A 20,045-nucleotide genomic window follows, 5' to 3' on the forward strand; every position below is an offset into this window, starting at 1 on the left:
CTGACCTCAACCCTCTTGACTTTCATTTATGGGGGCATTTGAAAGCTCTTGTCTACGCAACCCCGGTACCAAATGTGCTCGTATTGTGGACGGCTGTGATACAATACGCCATTCTCCAGGGCTGGTTCAGCACATCAGTGTTTCCATGCGACGGAGGGTGGATGCATGTATCCTCGCTAACGGAGGACATTTTGAACATTTCCTGTAACAAAGTGTTTGAAGTCACGCTGGTACGTTCTGTTGCTGTGTGTTTCCATTCCATGATTAATGTGATTTGAAGAGAAGTAATAAAATGAGCTCTAACATGGAAAGTAAGCGTTTCCGGACACATGTCCACATAACATATTTACTTTCTTTGTGTGTGAGGAATGTTTCCTGAAAGTTTGGCCGTACCTTTTTGTAACACCCTGTATAATCGAGGGAGGACATTTTAAAATCAAATGAGCTTATCCATCATAGATATTACAGAGTAAGTGGCTGTATATCAGGGAAATATAAATACACATTACTGCGACCAGACATATATGAAGCGTTTATTCATTTCCATAAACGAGTTTTCTAGCATTTTCAGGTCCATCTTCAGAGGGAGCATGCAGATTTAACATATTTACTTTCGTAGCATGTTGCTGGGTGCTGGCTTTCGGCTGTGTGGGCGGTATTGTTGTTAATATCCACCTGGCAGCTTCCATTTTCATTGCCTATTCGCCACAGAATTAATTATTATTCACTATCAACACTGTCACCTAAAATCCGCCAGCATCTAGCATAGGCTGTACAATTGATGTATAGTACAAAGACCTTCGAATATTTAAGGCTGGCTTGGAAAAGTTGAAGTGAAACCGAAAATACATCTGGATTCCTTATGTAAAAATGTCACGGAGATTCAGCTGCAATTAAAAATGGTGGTTTGGTAACAGTGAAAGAGGGTTCATAGTAATTATTGGAAGAAATGGAGTACATGTTGTTTTACATTCTGAGATCAGCTGATATTCTGTGTTTGGCCATGGTCTTCCTTGAGCTTAGAGACAACTACACGCAGCCTCAGTCCTTCATTCACTGATAACACGTACGCCAAGTCACACACTGAGCTTCTACTATTGCCTTCCGCACACAAGCAGACTTGGCACTTCCTCGGTACAAAGTACTGTCACTGCGTACTCACTTAACACTGTCGCGTGTTTACTGTTGCATCACATTACTCATGCAGGGACTGACATAATAACTGACATTTTCATATGCGACAGCCTAATATATCATTTCGTGATATGTAAATAACTGAAAAATTGTTGTTCATGCATTAGAAAATGAAGACTGAAATTTCATTGCCGCATCACAACAGTAAGCCTTACAAACAGGATCATGATATATTAAATGAATTAAATGTCCTCAAAAGAGATGAATCGACATATGGGACTAAAATCTGGGTTCAAATGTCGGTCTGGCTGAAATTTTCAACTGTCTCGACATTTTCATTACATTGTAGGTTCAGCATATTTGAACGGTTTGCACTAATACCATTTCATAGAGTGTATTCAATCAATTCAATATATCCTTTATGGAACGGCAAACTACTGTCCTTCATTGACTCCATTCCCCAATAGTGCTGTTCCCACAAACCCTGTGGGTGATCTCTAGTAGTAGCTGTAATGCTCCTTTCCATATCAGTACACCACGAAATTAAACATCAAACAAAATAAATTGCATTTTAGGAATAAGTGATCACGATTCGTGGGCGACATAATTAAAATTGGAACGAACTAATTACAAACAAAGCGATTATTACCCATATTTTATTCTTGTTTTTAGCTCGTTGCCCAAGGCCGTGTCTGTTATGATTCAGATACGTTTCTCTGACTTTGTCTTCATTTATTTACGTCGAAGCACCTTCTCACAGGAGCAGTCATTGCATGTTTCCAGATTGAAAACGAAATAGAAACTGAGATGAGACGTAACACGTTTACAGGTCGAAAAAAATCACACACTGACGATGAATTTCATGTTCACCACCCACATTTCTGTGAGAATTTCAGAGACAAATAAACTTTTTAATTAAAATAGTTTTCTAATTAGTGCATTAATTTTGACAATATTATATATTTTTCGAAAGTAGAAAACTGAAACAAATAATATAATGTTAGTTATTTAAATTAATTTCAGTTTAACAGAAAGTTCTAGAATTCGGAGCTTTCTTTCGTCAATGACTTTATGCACAAAATATTTTTTTTGGAAAAGTTAATTGTCTGTTGCCAAGTGAAAAACTGGAACTTTCATATGAGGTATGTGGATGTTAATATAAATACTTTTTGCCTGTATAGAAATTTTTGCAGTACATATATAATAGGTGTCGTGATTCCATAATTCGACTTTGAATAAAACGTTTTTAACAAAATTACCTACATTTTTACAATCAGGTGACTGGTAACTAGATAATGAATCATAAAATTGAATTTGAAAAGCTTTCATAGAATTTCAGCTAATTCTTAAATGTAGTGTTCACATTAATGTATATAAGAGATTGCATAAAAGAAAAACAAAGTGTTATCTCAATGGTTAACGCCTCCTTTTGTTCCAGATTACCTTCTTCATTCCAAAACAAATGGTATATGATGAACCTTTGCTGCTATATGTTAGATATAAGTACTGCGCTCAACTATAGCCAAAATAAATGCTACTATTACTTATAAAACAGGCTGAATGAAGTAATTGCTTCTCTATGATCACCTGCATTGCATACTTACGACAGAAGTTCGCATCGATTTGTATGTTAAACAATGATATCGACGTCTATAGTAAAATTAATTTGCCTACCTCCCAGAAACATCTCGCTGTGTTCGAATATCAGAGACAACAGACGTTTCAGTTAAGACTGAAGGCATCATCAGGATAAACAGGGAATCTGAGTTCGAGTCCCTATTTGTCATAAAATTTTAATCGTCTTTATGTATTTATCATTATATACACCGGTAAACTAGAGAGTATACCTGGATCGAAACAGTTAAGAAGGAACTGTAGAAAGCCCAATTAGAAAAAGTGGAAGTAATAGTCAGGAACCTGTTAAGGTAAAAGATTAACTGTGGGTAGTGCAGGCAGGGAGTGAGGTTCCAAAGATGCCAGGGACGAAATGGACTGAAAAAAGTAAAATATCCCCGGAGAGAAAATTAGAGCGATGTGAAAGATCAGGAAGTGCTGCTATAATCCAACAGAGTTCATACACAAATAATGTTGTTGTTGTTGCATTCCTCAGTCCCCCTCCGCGCTAATGTATCCTGTGCAAGAATCTTTATCTCTACATAACTACTGCACCCTACATCCATTTTAACTTGATTACTATTGTAAGTCTTGATCTACTTCTGCAATTTTTATCCCTATCACTTCCCTCCATTAACAAATTACGATCTTTTGATACAGCAGGATGTGTCCTATCAACCGACATCTTCTTTTAGTCAAGTTGTGTCATAACACTCTTTTCTCCCCAATTCAATTCAGTAACTCTTCAGCTGTTACTCGGTCTAACATCCAGCATTCCTCTGTAGCAACGCACTTCAGATGCTTCTCTACACTTCTTGTCTGAAACGTTTATCGCCCACGTGTCGCTTCTGTAAGAGGTGGTACTATAAACAAATACCGTCAGAAAATATATTCTAAAACTTCAATGTTTGTTTAATGTTAATAAGCGCCAAATGATTGCCATTTCCAACTTAATACTTCAACACTCTCTATGAAGTACGTGTGAATGTTTATATTTTCAGTACGAATGTCATTTTCAGCTCCTAACCAGTATGTGAATGGCTTGAAAATACTCCCGCCAAAAAGGAAATAACAGCAAACTAATTTCCACTGAATTAGGTAATTACAAACCTTTGGAATGATCTGTTGTCTGGAAACTCAATATCCAGAAACATTCTATATTAACTAATGTCTGTTTTACACCAACAATATATGTAGCGAAGAAAAAGTAAGTTTGTGTTTTTTCGTATGCATCATAAATTTTCTCATGTTGTTTTCGTATCTCTGTTCGAGATATACGATGGAAGTAGCGGGACAGTTGTCCAGCATATCTCGAATATCTATCCAGCAAACTCATGACTAACTCTGATATACTTTCGTATGAGATATACTGACCTGTTACCATCTTAGCAGTGCTTCAACGAATTCTTTTGGCTCTTTCTTAGATCAATTTGATAAGCATTAATGTAGAATAGGGCTAATTAGAGCCTAGCTTGTGGTTTTCGTCGCCGACGCGGTGCCGTTTCCCGGAGTCCTTTCACCAACTCCTTCATTTACCTTGCCACTATTTTCACGTATTCGTTGCATTACATACGTATGGCTTCGTAGTATTACACGATGGTATATTTTACGATTCTCTGAAAGCAAAAAAGGGACACGATAGCACTTATTATTTCCCGAGGAGAAATAGGTCTACTGTATCGCTTAATGATGATAGCATCTTCCTGGGTAAAATATTCCAGAGGTAAAATAGTCCCCATTTGGATCTCTGGCCGGTGACTGCTCAGCAGCATGTCGTCATCACGAAAAACGAAACTGACATTCGACGGGTCGGTACGTGGATTGTTGGGTCCCTTAACGGGTACAGAATTTTAAAAAAATGGTTCTGAGCACTATGGGACTTAACATCTGTGGTCATCAGTCCCCTAGAACTTAGAGCTACTTAAACCTAAGTAACCTAAGGACATCACACACATCCATGCCCGAGGCAGGATTCGAATCTGCGACCGTAGCGGGCACACGGTTCCAGACTGAAGCGCCTAGAACCGCACGGCCACACCGGCCGGCTAGAGAATTTAAAAAGAGATATGTTTGTTATGGTGGGAATTAGTGCTGAGCGATGGCAGGAAGGACTTCTGGCCAAGTAGTACGGGGATTGTAAATATAAAATGAAACAGGGATAATGCAGAAGTAGGTCTAATAACGAATAAGAAAACAGGAATGCAGATAAGCTTCTATGAACAGTGTAGTGAACGAATTATCGTAGCGAAGATACACGAAGCCAACACCGACCACAGTAGTACGTCAACTAGCTCCACAAATGATAAAGATATTGCATGTTAAAATGAAGGAAATTATTCAGTTTGTTAAGGGAGATGCAGATTTATTTGTGTTGGGGGACTGGAATTCGAGCGTAGGAAAAGAACGAGGAAGAAAAATAGTAGGAAGAAAGGACTGGGGAAAAGTGATGAAAGAGGAAGCCACATGGTAGAATTTTGCGCTGAATTTAAGCTGATCATCGCTTATATTTTGTTTAAAAATCATGAAAGAAGGGTGTATATGAGGAAGAGACCTGGAGGTACAGTACTGTGTCAAACTGATGACATAACTATAAGACGGATTTCGAAACCAGATTTTAAGCTGAAAAATATTTACAGGGGTAGATTTGGACTCTGTTCATAATTTATTGGTTATGAGCTACCGATTACAATTGAAAAAATTGCAGAAAAGTAGGAATTAAGGAAACAGACTTGGATAAGTTGAAAAACCAGGGGCTTTTAAGAGTTTCAAAGGGAGGTTTAGGCAACAATTGACTGAAACTACGATACGGAACACAAGAGAAGAAGAATTAGTCTTGACAGATGAAATAGTGAAGGCATCAGAGAATCAAATAAGCAAATGAAACTGGCGAATACAGACGTCTAAAAAACGAGACTAACAGATGGTGCAAAATGTAAAGCCAGGAAAGGCTAGATGACAGATGTAAGGCTCTAGAAACATGTGTAACTAGGGGAAAGATAAACGCTGTATACAGAAAAATTAAAGAGACCGTTGGAGAAAAGAGAAGCTGCTATGAATACCAAGAACTCAGGTGGCAATCCAGTATTAAGCAAAGAGGGGAAAGCTGCAAATCGAAGGAATACATAAAGGATCCCTATGTGCAAAACAAGCATCAGCACAATATTGTTGAAAGAGAAGATGGAGTAGGTGAAGATGAGATGAGAGATATGGTACTGCAAGAAAAATTTGACGGAGCTCTGAAAATCTTAAATCCGAACAAGCCCCTAGAATAGAAGGCATTATTCTAGAATTATTGAGATCTTTGGGAGAGTAAGACATGCAAAATTATTTCACATGAGTCGGAGGATATACGAAACAGGCGAAACACCCTCTGACTTCATGAAGAATGTAATAATTCCAGTTCCAAAGAAGGCAGGTGCTAACAGATGTGAACACTATCAAAACATCAGTTCCCAAAATATTTGACCGAATTATTTACAGAAGAATGGAAGAACTGATAGAACCCAGTCTTTGTCAAGATCAGTATGGGTTCCGGAGAAATGTAGGAACACACAAAGCGATACTAATCTTACGAATTCCCCTACAAGATAAACTGAAGATAGGCAAACCCACGTTTATGGCATCTGTGGATTTAGAGAAATCTTTTGATGCTGTTACTGGACTACACTGAAATTTTGAAGGTAGCAGCGGTAAAGTACAGGGAGTGAATGGTTATTTACAACTTGTACAGAAGCTAGACCACTCTTACAAGAGCAGGACCTAACACGTAGGCTTTTCGTGGAGAGACGAACACGTGGCGAAGCCACCCAGGCTGCCTTTGCTAGTAGCAGAAAACAGAGAATGAAATAAAATTAATTCAGAACACCGGATTACAGGTTCATGTTGCTGGCGAGATTATTGGTACCAGACACAGACTTATCAATAGTGTAATTGAAAACCTCCGTAATTAAATCAGTCAATTTGCATATCAAAACTAATTTTCTCCATCCAATAAACACTACTAATGTCAAGACCGCATGGCGGATTATCGAGTGGATGGACCTAAGCATTTTTCCTGTTTGCCATTCAACTACTGTAACAATCGCTCAAGATGACATTTTTCTTAAAGTTGGGCCGTTACTTTTAAAACCAGCACGCCAACGCTTAAGGACACCGACTGTCCATATGTTCGAAGAAATGGTGCCCAAGAAGGCCGTGTAAACTAAACTTCTAATAGCTGAGCCGCACCGATGGTCTGACGTCACAAGAACCGCTAGCCTACTTCCTCTCCCAGTTATGTGGGTTACGGGCACCACATCGTCTCCGGAGCATGCTGTGGTGGGGGGGTGGGGGGGGGGGGGGTGCCCGAGGCAATAGAAGCTAGGAAATACGTTCTTCTGCCCCCCAGTTGTTTGAAGACTATAGATATGTCACATCGTAAGTAGCCGTATCACATTGCAAGCAGCATTGTGTGTCGAGCAGATTGCAGCGGAGTAACATGATAGGTGGTACGGGGCTTGTAGCAAGTTGGATAGCTGCACTCATAGAGTCATGCCGAATGCTTCGACCGCAATCACCACCGCATGTCTGTCAGCAGTAATGCAATGAGCTTCAACAAGCCGCCCCTGTTTCTGCTGACCCGTGGCTTGCATTTTCCATTTTCGAGGTTCATCCCTCTCCATTAGCTCTCGTGCTCTCTCTCTAAGTACTATTATTCGATTTCATTGTCTATATTGAACTACTTGATGTGTTTGCCATGTGTAATATCTAACCTCCATCAGGAAGGCAGCTTGCCAAATAATTTGTAATTTTGAGAAGACAAATGTAATTGTCAAATCAAATATCTTTCAGCCATCAAAATTTCCAAATTATTATTTTGTTGGGCTACCAGTTTCGGCGCTACATTATGCCATCTTCAGGCTCCATGACGGACGTATAGGAAGATTCCCACCTGTAATGCCACTTCCTCGGACGAGAAATGAAAATCAAAAATTAGCTCCAAAATTCCCAAAGATTTCCTCAAAACAAGTTCCAAATTCCATGAAAAATGATCAAGCAAACAAATTTCCAGTTAACAGTATTATTTGGATATTAACCAGTAATTGAATCAGGAATCTAATACTTAGTAATTTATTAACATAAGAAAGAAAGACAGGATTCCAGTAAAATCAAATTCAAAATTCAAAATCATAGTAAATAGCAAAATCATTATATTTAAAATTCGCAAAGTAGAACCAACGTTCAAAAAGAATACTCCGTGTGAATACTCTTTGAGATTCGTGAGTAATGGCTGAGGATAATTCAATCCATTGTCACTACGTTACGAGAGTTAGCCAAAGCAGGTCATACTTTTGAATGCTTGTATATGTAGGCCCAATTAGATTTTTTTTTCAGAATTGATTATTGCGATCTACTATGACGCAGTGAAACGATACTTTGACTTCAAATATTACGTTATTTAGAATTCAGATAGACATCTTGCATATATTGGACAGAAGTGACTTTTAATTAGATCACCTGAAGTTAACACTATTTAGGAAGTGAGCACAGATAGACAATTTCATTGGTAATAACTAATGGATTATGGAACTTGGCGATAGTTACGAAGCACATAATTTATAATTCCCCCCAACACCTGGGAAAGCTTCTTCCTCACGGCTCTGTTTTGACGTGACTAATATTGTGTAATAAACCAGCATACCGTGTCAATTCAAGCATTTATCATTCAAGTTTTACAATATTTTTGTTTTAGAGAGAACGTGCTGCGATATTATTTGACTGAAGCGCACAGTGCTTATATAGAAACTCCTAGACGTTAGGAATTAATAACACTGTTACGACTGATTATAGATTTGAGATTACATCCAGTCTATAGGGAATTTGGTGTCGCTGGAACTAATTTGAACTTATCATTAATTTTTAAATAGCAACTGATAAACCACCGATTATAAACGATTTAATTACGACATTTGGTGAAGTAAATATCTCGCACAAGTCGCGAGCTCAGTTCATCAATGTTCTGTTTGTAACGTCGACACCGATACATAAGAAATAACAATCTCATTGCTCTACCGCAGCCAAGACCGAAGATCCGAAGGAACGTTACACACCTTTGGTCCAGACAAAATAGGGACCAGCATCAAAGACTGGTAAACGTAGATTATTGAGACAGCGATCACTTCAAGGTTCATCTGCCGGCTGTTAGACAAACATTCAGACCCAGTCGAAGGTGAATTTTCATCTTTGACTAGATGGTCTAGTGTGCGATTTCTTATGACGTATCCTGACTTAAAATTTGTACGTAAATTTGGTGATTCGACCTGTTGCGATGCCAGTAATGAACAGAATTTGAGGGGGTGTTTCCCAACAGGATAATTCTCGCCGACATGCCGCTGTTGTAACCCAGCCTACTCTACAGTGTGTCGAAATGTTGCCTTGGCCTGCTCGATCACCAGCTCTGTCTACAATCGAGCACATACGGGACATTATCAGATGACAACTCCAGCGTCATCCACAAACAGCATTAACCGTTCCTGTATTATCCGACCAAGTGCAAGAGGCTTGGAACTCTCCCACTAACTGACATCTAGCATCTGTACAACACAATGCATGCACGTTTGCATGCTTGCTTTCAACATTCTGGCTGTTACACCGGTTATTAGTGCACCAGCAGTTAACATTTGCAATAACTTACCTCGCGCTTGCATTAACCAGTGATCTTGTAATTTTAAAAACTGAAATATGTTACCTAGACAAATGTACTCCTGAAATTTCGTTACTCTACATTAATTAATTTTTGGTGTTGCGATTTTTTCCCTCAGCGTATAACAAAGGTGAAAGAAGGAAAGAGTTAAGTTGCAGTCAAAAATCAGTAACGGTTATTTATTTCAGAGTACATTCTACGCTCTAACGTGATTGTATTCCTACAGGAAACGAAGCTTCTCTCATAACGTAAGCACGAGTTTGCGAGACCTTATTCGTATCTAATACGGCTCGTTTTTATCACTCTTGATATCTTGAAAACGCTAGACACATCCAAAGAGGCTGTCTTCTTCTTCCAGATTTCTATAACAAATTCATCTCGGTTGACTGATAACGAAGATGCTATCATACGGACTATCTTGTATGAATATGTATTCAATACGAATATTGACAGATAGTTCTACGTACGTTGTACTTGAAGGCGAATGGTCAACAGAAACGGAAGCAGCATCGAATGTGGTCTCAGAAAGCTTCATATAACCTCCGATATCTCAGTATACATAAGTGATTCGTCATATGCGGTCAACTGGCTTGTCATTTCGATCACTGACAATGCTGTTGTCTACAGGAAAATATCCTCACCGACGATGGTTGGGAAATTCTGAGTGGCCCAAATAGCATTTCCACCTGGCGCACTGAATGATAGTCCTTCTTAACTGTAGATACTTGTGACAAGAGCGTACACTCAATATGAACACGGAGGAGGAGTGGTGGACGGTAACTCATATTATTTTCGTGGAAGATTGGGTGGTGGGGTCGGCGGAGGAAATTAAGCAAAATTTCTAAATAAAGCTCAAAACATTTGAAAAACTGTGTTTATTACTCACAAAACATACAAACGCCACCTCTTCATTAAAGGTATCTACGACTAAATTGACAGTACTGTTTGTGTGACAGCTTCATTACTCGCATTTTTAGTAGTTGTTGACGTTGAAAAAAAGACATGGCAAATCAAAACTACAACCCAAATGGGAGCTTTTGGAACTCAGACCCATCTCAGATTTTCAATTGAAAGGATATTAGAGACAAACGACAAAACTGTTTTGCTGTTTTGATATTGCTACAACAGCAATTCCACGACGTTTTAATTTCGTCAGGGACAGCAGAACACTCGGAAGAGCACTTGAACAAAGTGGATAGTGTCTTCAAGAGGAGTTACAAATGTAAAACAAAGGTGATGGAAGGTAATCGAATTAAAGCAGGAGATAGTGACAGAATTAGATGAGGAAATGAGGCAGTAAAAGTAGTCGTTTTGCTATTTTGTCTGCAAAATAACTGACTATGGCCAAAAGAGAGAGAATAGAAAATGCAGACTGGCAATTAGATTAGAGGAATACTTGTTCCATAGACCATGAATACCACACATAGTAGTGATGTGGAACGTGTCACCTTAACAAAAGACTCTTCAGAGGTCATAATTCGTTTTTTTTTTTTTTTTAATTTGTGTTTTCTGCTTAATATTTAAGATTTATCTATCGAGTAGAAGGAGTTGTCATTCAAAACTTCTTTTAATTTGTTTTTATATTCTGGTTGACTATCTGTCAGAGTTTTGATGGTATTTGGTAAGTGACCAAAGACTTTTGTGGTAGCATAATTCACCCCTTTCTGTGCCATAGATTTAAGCCAGGATAGTGTAGATCATATAGAATTTCAACGGATTTCACTTATGAAATTTTTTATAAATAACGCATCCAAATTGTAAAGCAACAGCAATGTGCTTACCTACAAACTACGAGAAAGGCTGAATTTCGGAAGGCTGTGTTTAGTAACCCTGCTTGGGCAGCACTGTTGTCGATAATATTTCCATTGCTATCGTGCAGAGAAGGCATTGATTGTGTCCTGCCACCAGTATATTTCACATACGACCAGAAATCTCATCGGATTTTCTGTCAGGTTTCGAGACAAAATTTCGTTGTTGATACCATTATAAGCATCTCGCATTGAAGTCCGCGCTAAATTTCGAGCTTCTGTAAAAGGTCGTCAATTATGGAGTATCTGCTGGAGAAAGAGCCATACGTCCGCCGCCGCGGCGCTGAGGAGACGGACATAACCTAGATATTTTAGCATACATGGTATATAAATACGCGGTATTGTAGTGCCTAAAAGGAAAACATTCTTAGTAAATACCTTGAGAAGTTCTTGATCGATTTTTTCCTGTCTTTGCACTATACTCCAATAAACTTTCGGATGAACATAGGCTACATACGTTTTAAATGAATAAATAAATAATACGTAAAGGGGAAACATAGTCAGGAAAAATCGGAAAAGAACTTGATTTACTTCAAATCCTTACGCAATACTCCAATAAACACTCTGACGGACATGCTACATTCTTTTCAGCCTATAAACTATGTATGATACATAAAGAAACGTGAGTCAGTGAAAATTTCGAAAAATTCTTGACCAATTTCATTCAGATATCTGCACGATGCTATAACATACGTTCGAATGGATACAGGCAACTTTCTTAATATCTGTGATATATAAATGTACATGTAGCACGTATGGAGTAGACAGTATTAGCAAAAAGCCCAGAAACTCCTTGACCGATTTACTTCAAACTTTTACATGGTATTCTAAGAAACGTTTGGACGGACATAGGCTACATATTTTTTTAGTACTATATGTGGTACATAAATATATGTGTAATACACAAAGGGAAAACGCTGTTAATAAAAATCTCATAAAGATCTTGACCGATATATTTCAAATTTTTACGCGGTGCTGTAATAAACATTCTGACAGAATATGGCTATATATATGCCAACTAGATCCGCAGATGAGGAGGAGATTGAGGAAATGTATGATGAGATGAAAGATATTATTCAGATAGGTCAGGGAGCTGAAAATTTAATAGTCATTGGGAACTGAAATTCAATAATAGGAAAAGGAAGAGAAGAAAAGGTAATAGGTGAATATGGACTGGCGAAAGGAATGAAAGAGGAAGTCGCCTGGTAGAATTTTGCACAAAGCATAATTTAATCATCGCTAACACTTGGCTTAAGAATCTTGAGAGAATATATGCAGAAGAGACCTGGAGACACCGGAAGGTTTCAGATTGATTATATAATGGTTAGACTGAGATTTAGGAACCAAATTTTAAATTGTAAGACACTTCCAAGGGCGAAATGGATCAAATGGCTCTGAGCACTATGGGACTTAACTTCTCAGGTCATCAGTCCCATAGAACTTAGAACTACTTAAATCGAACTAACTTAAGGACATCACACACATCCATGCCCGAGGCAGGATTCGAACCTGCGACCGTAGCGGTCGCGCGGTTCCAGACTGTAGCGCCTAGAACCGCTCGGCCCCACTCCGGCCTGCACTTCCAAGGACAGATGAGGACTCTTTGGACTCCGACGACAATTTATTGATTATGAACTGCAGATTGAAACTGAAGAAACGGCAGAAAGGCAGCAAGTTAAGATGGGACATGGATAAACTGACAGAGGTTGTAGAGGGTTTAGGGAACGATTGACAAGAACAGGTGAGTGGAATATAGAAGAAGAATGGGTAGCTTTGAGAGATGGAACAATGAAAGCATCAGAGGAGTAAGTAGGTAAAAAGACGAGGGTTGGTTGAAATCCTTGGGTAACAGAACAGATACTGAATTTAATTGATGAAAGGAGAAAATACAAAAATGCAGTAAATAAAGCAGGCAATAAGGAATACAAACGTCTCAAAAATGAGATCGACAGGAAGTGCAAAATGGCTAAGCAGGCATGGCTAGAGGACAAATGTAAGGGTGTAGAGGCTTATCTCACGAGGGGTAAGATAGATACTGCCTACAGGAAAATTAAAGAGACCTTTCGAGAAAAGAGAACCACTTGCATGATTATCAAGAGCTCAGGTGGAAACCCAGTTCTAAGCAAAGAAGGGAAAGCAGAAAGGTGGAAGGAGTATATAGAGGGTGTATACAGGGGCGATGTTCTTGAGGACAATATTATGGAAATGGAAGAGGATGTAGATGAAGATGAAATGGGAGATATGATACTGCGTGAGGAGTTTGACAGAGCACTGAAAGACCTAAGTCGAAACAACGCGCTGGAAGCAGACGACATTCCGTCGGAACAATTGATACCCTTGGGAGAGCCAGCCAAGACAGAACTCTTCCACCTGGCGCGCAAGATGTATGAAACAGGCGGAATACCCTCATACTTTCAGAAGAATGTAATACTTCCAGTTCCAAAGAAAGCAGATGATGATAAGTATGAACATTACCGAATTAACAGTCACCGCTGCAAAATACTAACACGAGTCATTTACAGAAAGACTTTTAGAAGGTGATCTCGGGGAAGATCAGTTTGGATTCCGGAGAAATGTAGAAACACGCGAGGCAATACCGACCCTATGATTTCTCATAGAAGATAGGTTAAGGAAAGGAAAATCCACCTTTATAGCATTCGCAGACTTACAGAAAGCTTTCGGCAATGTTGACTGGAAAGCTCTCTTTCAAATTCCTGAGGTGGCAGGGGTAAAATGCAGGGAGCGCAAGGCTATTTGCAATTTGTACAGAAACCAGGTGGCAGTTATAAGAGTCGAGGGGTATGGAAGGGAAGCAGTGGTCGGGAAGGGAGTGAGACAGTGTTGTAGTCTATCCCCGATGTTATTCAATCTATATATTGAGCAAGCAGTAAAGGGGGAGGAGAAATAAAAACTTTGAGGTCTGCCGATAACATTGCAATTTTGGCAGAGACAGCAAAGTTTAAACAATAAGAGAATAGAAGCTTTTGAAATATGGTGCTACAGAAGAATGATGAAGATTAGATGGATAGATCACTTAACTAATGAGGAGGTACTGAATGTAGTTGTGGTACAGCCTGACCAAAAGAAGACATCGGTTGGTAGGGTACATTCTGAGGCATCAAGGGATCACCAATTTAGTACTGGAGGGAAGTGTGTGATGTAAAAATCGCAAAGGGAGACCAGAGATTAATACAGTAAGCAGATTCAGAGGGATATAGGTTGCAGTACTCGGAGGTAAGAGGCTTACACAGGAATGAGTAGCATGGAGAGCTTCATCAAACTCGTCTTTGGACAGAAGACCACAACAACAACATGGCTATATATTTTGTTGAAAAAAAAATATATATGCAAGTACATGTGTAATATACCTGTATAAAGGGGAAACGTTGTTAGCAACAATCTCGAAATGTTCTTGACCATTTATTTTGAACTGTTCCACGATGCTGTGCTGACAATCAGACGGACGTAGGTTATATATTTATTTTAAACAACAATGTCCATATTTTCTGTTAAAGTCGACTGCGAGGATGAAAATGATGTGCTGCGAAAATGTGTGGTTCAAACTTAAGGTATCGGGACATTTAAACCACTACACAAGTTATTTCTTCCACATATATTCTTTATCCCTATATATAATTTTAAACAAAATTTGTATACGCAACGGTGTGCTGTTTTTTTTTTTTTCAGTCAGTCTTAAGAGGAAAGAGAACGGTTACATTTATGACTTATCGACTTATGATTAGAATACTAGTATGGATTCTGAATAACCCGAAACTTTGCAGACCTACCCATTGACAGATCAGAACTACGAGAAACACTGTCGCTGAAGTTACTATCCTCGCAGATCCAGCAGCTGGAAAGGTCTCTCTTATACCACTTATGTTAAGGATCCCAACCGATTCATCCATTCATTTTAAGTGACTTCATTTGCCAATCGAGGTTTCGTTTGCAATAACAATAAATAAGGCTCACGATCAAAGAGAGGAAGAGGTGATGAGGAGGGAGAAGGAGTGGGGGAGAAAATGGACAGAGAGGGGAGGAAGGAGGAGATGGAGAGAGAAGAGTGAGGAAGGGACGGAGAGAGATTGTGGGCGGGGGGGGGGGGGGGAGAGGAGGAGGAGATGGACAAACGAAGGGGAAGAGCAGGAGATGAACAAAGAGATGTGGCTGAGGTGATGGACAGAGAGAGGAGTTAAGGAAATTAGGAGTGTATACAATTCCAATACATATTTTACAGCTACGAAACATTGTCGGGTCCACTAGTAAATCCGTACCATCACAGCAAACTTTCTTCAGACGTGTATTCCGTTTGTAGTTCGTAGTTAAAATCCCAAGTATTTGGAGACGTTCGCTACTTGCTTTTCCTAGACGTGACGTGCACAGTCCCTCGACTGAAGCACAAAGCAACTCTCTTTCGTTAGATAGAAGATGCTAACCGAGCATGAAACCATTTTGATATGCGGAAAACTACCAATCGTGAGACATACGAACGATAGGAAAAAAAGTACACGGGTAGAAAACCGCGAGCGTGGTAGCCGTGAACTTCAGCCGCTAGGCTGCGCTCTCTTCGTCGAAATGATACTAACTTTGCGGGTATAGAAGATACGTACAAAATTTCAACATCGTTTTTCTGATAAACTAGGGGCCGTCGCATGAAATTCTGCCAGACAACCACTCAGGACAGGTCTCTCTTCAACATACTCATCAAAATCCGTGATTAACAGGACCCCTTGCAAGCGACGACTTGGTTCGCTGCAGAGACCCTCAGTATCGTTGAGAACTACGTCACGTCGCGAAATGTTGTTTACTCCAAGAAGATATGCGGAAAATAATCACCGTATAATTGATAGGCTGAAAGTACAAGTGGTACAAATGCTTGCTGAAGCAAACTGAGTAAATGATTGATTATTTATGTGAAATTAATATAACAAGCTGAAAAAAATGTAAATAACAAATAAAATTAAAATATCACGACGGAAATATATTGATGTGGTGCAGACTCACACAAGAGATCTTTCATAATCACTTTGTATAATTCCCTCACAGTCTGTGTCTGTAGAATCTAAGTCATGTCCTTCTGCGGTATTTCTCGAAGAATGTCCTTCCTGGGTAACACTTGATGCTGTACCATTGGGTTGTGCATTTTTCAGTCTTGCTCGTCCTCTTCTTCGACCATATACTCCGCTTTCTCCAATTCCTTTGCTCATACACTTGGTAACTGCTTTGTGGCAATGGGAAATATTGTTATAGAACTCATGCTAAAGTGGAGGATGTAGTTCATCATTTTCTGAAGATTTTTCCATTTCTTAAATGTTACTTCAAACTTATCTTGATGAAAAGGCTGCAGAAGAGGTATTGATGAGGTATCAATATTGGGCCTCCTACAACACGCTTCTATAAACTCAAGTTCACGGTCTAGTGATAACTTGAACTGCATCGCTAGAGGATTTTCTTTGCCGATTCAGATCCACCTGGTATTCCTTCATTATATTTTGTTTCCTTCTGTCTCCTTAGCAGCCTTTTCCTTTGATTCGGCATCCATGGCTTTAATTGAAAGAAAGGTTTCTATTTTCATTTCCACAACGGAGAATTTTCAACTGACCCGCTTCTCTGCTTCCATTCTGTCTTGCGAAACAAAGATATGTTTCAAGTGCTTATTTATCTTTTTATAGAGACCAAAATCTTTGTCACATTCTATACGTGTATGGCCAGGTTCAAGGACCTTATCCTTTATTGTGTCAATATGCGATTTTGTCTCAAGACGTACAAGCGGTATTTCAAAATATGACCTATTTAAACATGCATTAAATATTTTTGTAAGTACTCTTAAAAGCATACATATTAGACTACTGCTATACTTTCAAAAAAACACATAGCTGAACCTTCATTAAAGACAGTAGCAACTCTTCTTCTGTTTGCCATCTCACTTATGCCTATTTTATTCTAAATGCAATCCAATCATTGGTTCAGAGCTTAAACTTTATCTTCACAGCGCGTGAAACTATGTGGTAAAACGCTCGTAATTGTTTTACTCAGAAGAGATCCACACTTTAACTTTCCCAATGCGCCTTTAGGTAATTTTCTAGTGAAATGCTTGTATCACTTGTAGTATCAGTCCCTCAATTAAGGAAATTATCCAGCGACTGTAACTAGGCTGGGATGACTGGGCCAGTGCCTATAGCTTAAATTGCATTTGGAATTTAAAACAAAAGAAAAAATGAGAGAAATTGAAATGGGAAGGAAAAGTGGAAAAGTTAGTAAAATCGATCAGTCGGACGAAGCCTTTCGCTATATCAATAAAATGAAAGATTGTTTTGGAAATCATTCTGATGTAAAGACATGCGAATCATATAACTGCTTTACTCTCGCTAAAGACCAATCAGCACTGCGATATGGACATCAGTTAACCGAAAATAGCAAACGGAAGGGACTAGATGTGAGCAATTGTTTCGGCCAATTCTACGGCGGAACATCCATCATGAGTGGCGTATACAATGGTGTGCAGTAAAGGATCAAGGAACATCTTAAATTTACTCCTTACAGGCGCTATAGAGACTAAGAGGCTAATCAAGGAACAGTTCTGAATTTCAAAACAGTTGAGAACACCTACAAATTTTTTGGTCTCAGCGCACAATGTGGGCACGATTTAATAACTTGTTCCGTGAGTATTCCGAAAGTAACACTAAAAACTTCAAATACAATGCGTTGAGTGGTCAGATAAGCGATTCATTGACGTTATAAAGGCTCTGGCGAATATCAGTACGCATGCGACAGCGCGAGCTACCTATATGTTCTAAAACACCGCAAATAAAAAAGGGAAATTTCGGATAGTCCTTGTGCTAGGGACTATTTTTGTCGGTTGGTTTTTCTTGCGTTTGATGCGGTGCTCAGAGGGCCATAAGGGGCTTGTGGAGGCACCATTAGTTCATGGAAGGTTCCTCAGAAAATCAACAAAAGAAACCTTTTTACGATTTTTTGTACCAAAACCGAGCCGAGAATTCCAAGACTGCTATGCATAGCAAGTGCCTGCAATTTTTACGATATATTCCTAAGATTTCGATCTGGAATAACTTTGAAAATTTTCTTGACATATTTATCCGTTTCCGAGATACAGAGCTTCAATTTACCCTTGTTGTACACGTAAAACCCGGTATGACGCGAAATCTAAATAATAAATAACCCCAGAAAAATGTTCAGATTTTAACAGTATATTGTCTCGGTATTTATCCAGAAGTCCCATCTTCCCGTTTTCTAAAATCTTTATCTGTTATCGAAAAAGACGCAAAAAGCGTGGTTTTTTGGTACCAAAACCGAGCCGTAGATTTCAATATGGCTGCCGGCCGTTGTGACCGAGCGGTTCTAGGCGCTTCAGTCCGGAACCGCGCTGCTGCTACGGTCGCAGGTTCGAATCCTGTCTCGAGCATGGATGTGTGTGATGTTCTTAGATTAGTTAGGTTTAAGTAGTTCTAAATCTAGGGGACTGATGACCTCAGATGTTAAGTCCCATAGTGCTTAGAGCCATTTGAACCATTTTTTCAATATGACTGAACAGAGCAAATGGTTGTAATATTTACTATATATTCCTAAGATTCCAGTCTCCAACAACCTTGAAAATTATTGTATCTTAATATTTTATCCGTTTCCGAGATACAGAGGTTCAAAGTTACCTTACCTGTACACGTAAAATCAGATGAAGTATCACAGAGAAATGTGATCTAAAAAGGTTCTGTTATCGTCAGAAGTTTTTGTGCACATAAAATCCAATCTGTGGTGTAAACTATCGACATTTTACTGACCAATGAAGTTCTTTTCATATGAGTGACATGATCTGCTGTAGTGGGGAAAAGAAGGGAATCAGCGGTAAAAGGATTCTAACGCAGCACAAAACGGGCGAATATCCTCTTGTTTAAAAGTCTCTGACTGAAAAGTGTGGTACCAGCTACTCCTTTCTGCCTTCGTCTGCAGCTTTAGAAATTTTGGCATGCGAACATATTCGCGCTTTCTTATGCTGAGAGAGAAGGAGACAGTGTCAGTGAAAAAGAGACGAAAAAGTAATAAATACTGGAGGATAGTAGACAGTGGATGTGGTACAAAAAAAGCGAAGGAGACACGGTAGTGTAAGAGAAACAGATGGATACTGTGCTGGTGGAACATTGTTGACAGTGACAGAACAGAGCTAGGAAAAGAGTGAAGGAGACAGTACCTGTGGAAAAGGAATAAAGAGAAGGAGAAGGGGGAAATGGGTGAGGCCAGTGATAATGGGGGACAGAGTTTATGGCAATGACAACGAAGAAGAGAGATATAGTGAGAAGAGGCAGCAGTAGTCGGAAGGAATGAATTGATACAGCAGCAGTAAGAGAGAGCAAGTAGGAGACAATGATCGTGAGAGGAGACAGGAGACTGTGGCTGCGAGACAGAAGACAGTGACAGAGAGGCACAGAGAGGTAATGACAGTGAATTGGGCTGAATGAGTGAGTTTGAGAATGGGCAAGTGGATAGATATGACCGACTTACAACAGTGGACTAGTGGGTATGAGCAAGCTACAGGTAGGGATCTTGTGGAAGTGAGAGGTGAGTTGCATCTTAATATGAGAGCGAATATGATCGAATGCCAAATTTTTTAAGAAAATTTTTTAAGGTGCTTGTCCTCCACTTTTCAGTCAGAGACTTTTAAACAAGAGCATATTTACTGTTTTTGTGCTCCGACAGGATCACTTTTCCGCACGTAGTTCGTAAGAATAAGAAATGCAACAACGAAGTGTAGCAATAGATCTTAAAAACATAATCTTGCTCCTTTCATGTTCAAT

The sequence above is a fragment of the Schistocerca piceifrons genome, chromosome 3, assembly GCF_021461385.2.
Source record: "Schistocerca piceifrons isolate TAMUIC-IGC-003096 chromosome 3, iqSchPice1.1, whole genome shotgun sequence".
Taxonomy (NCBI): domain Eukaryota; kingdom Metazoa; phylum Arthropoda; class Insecta; order Orthoptera; family Acrididae; genus Schistocerca; species Schistocerca piceifrons.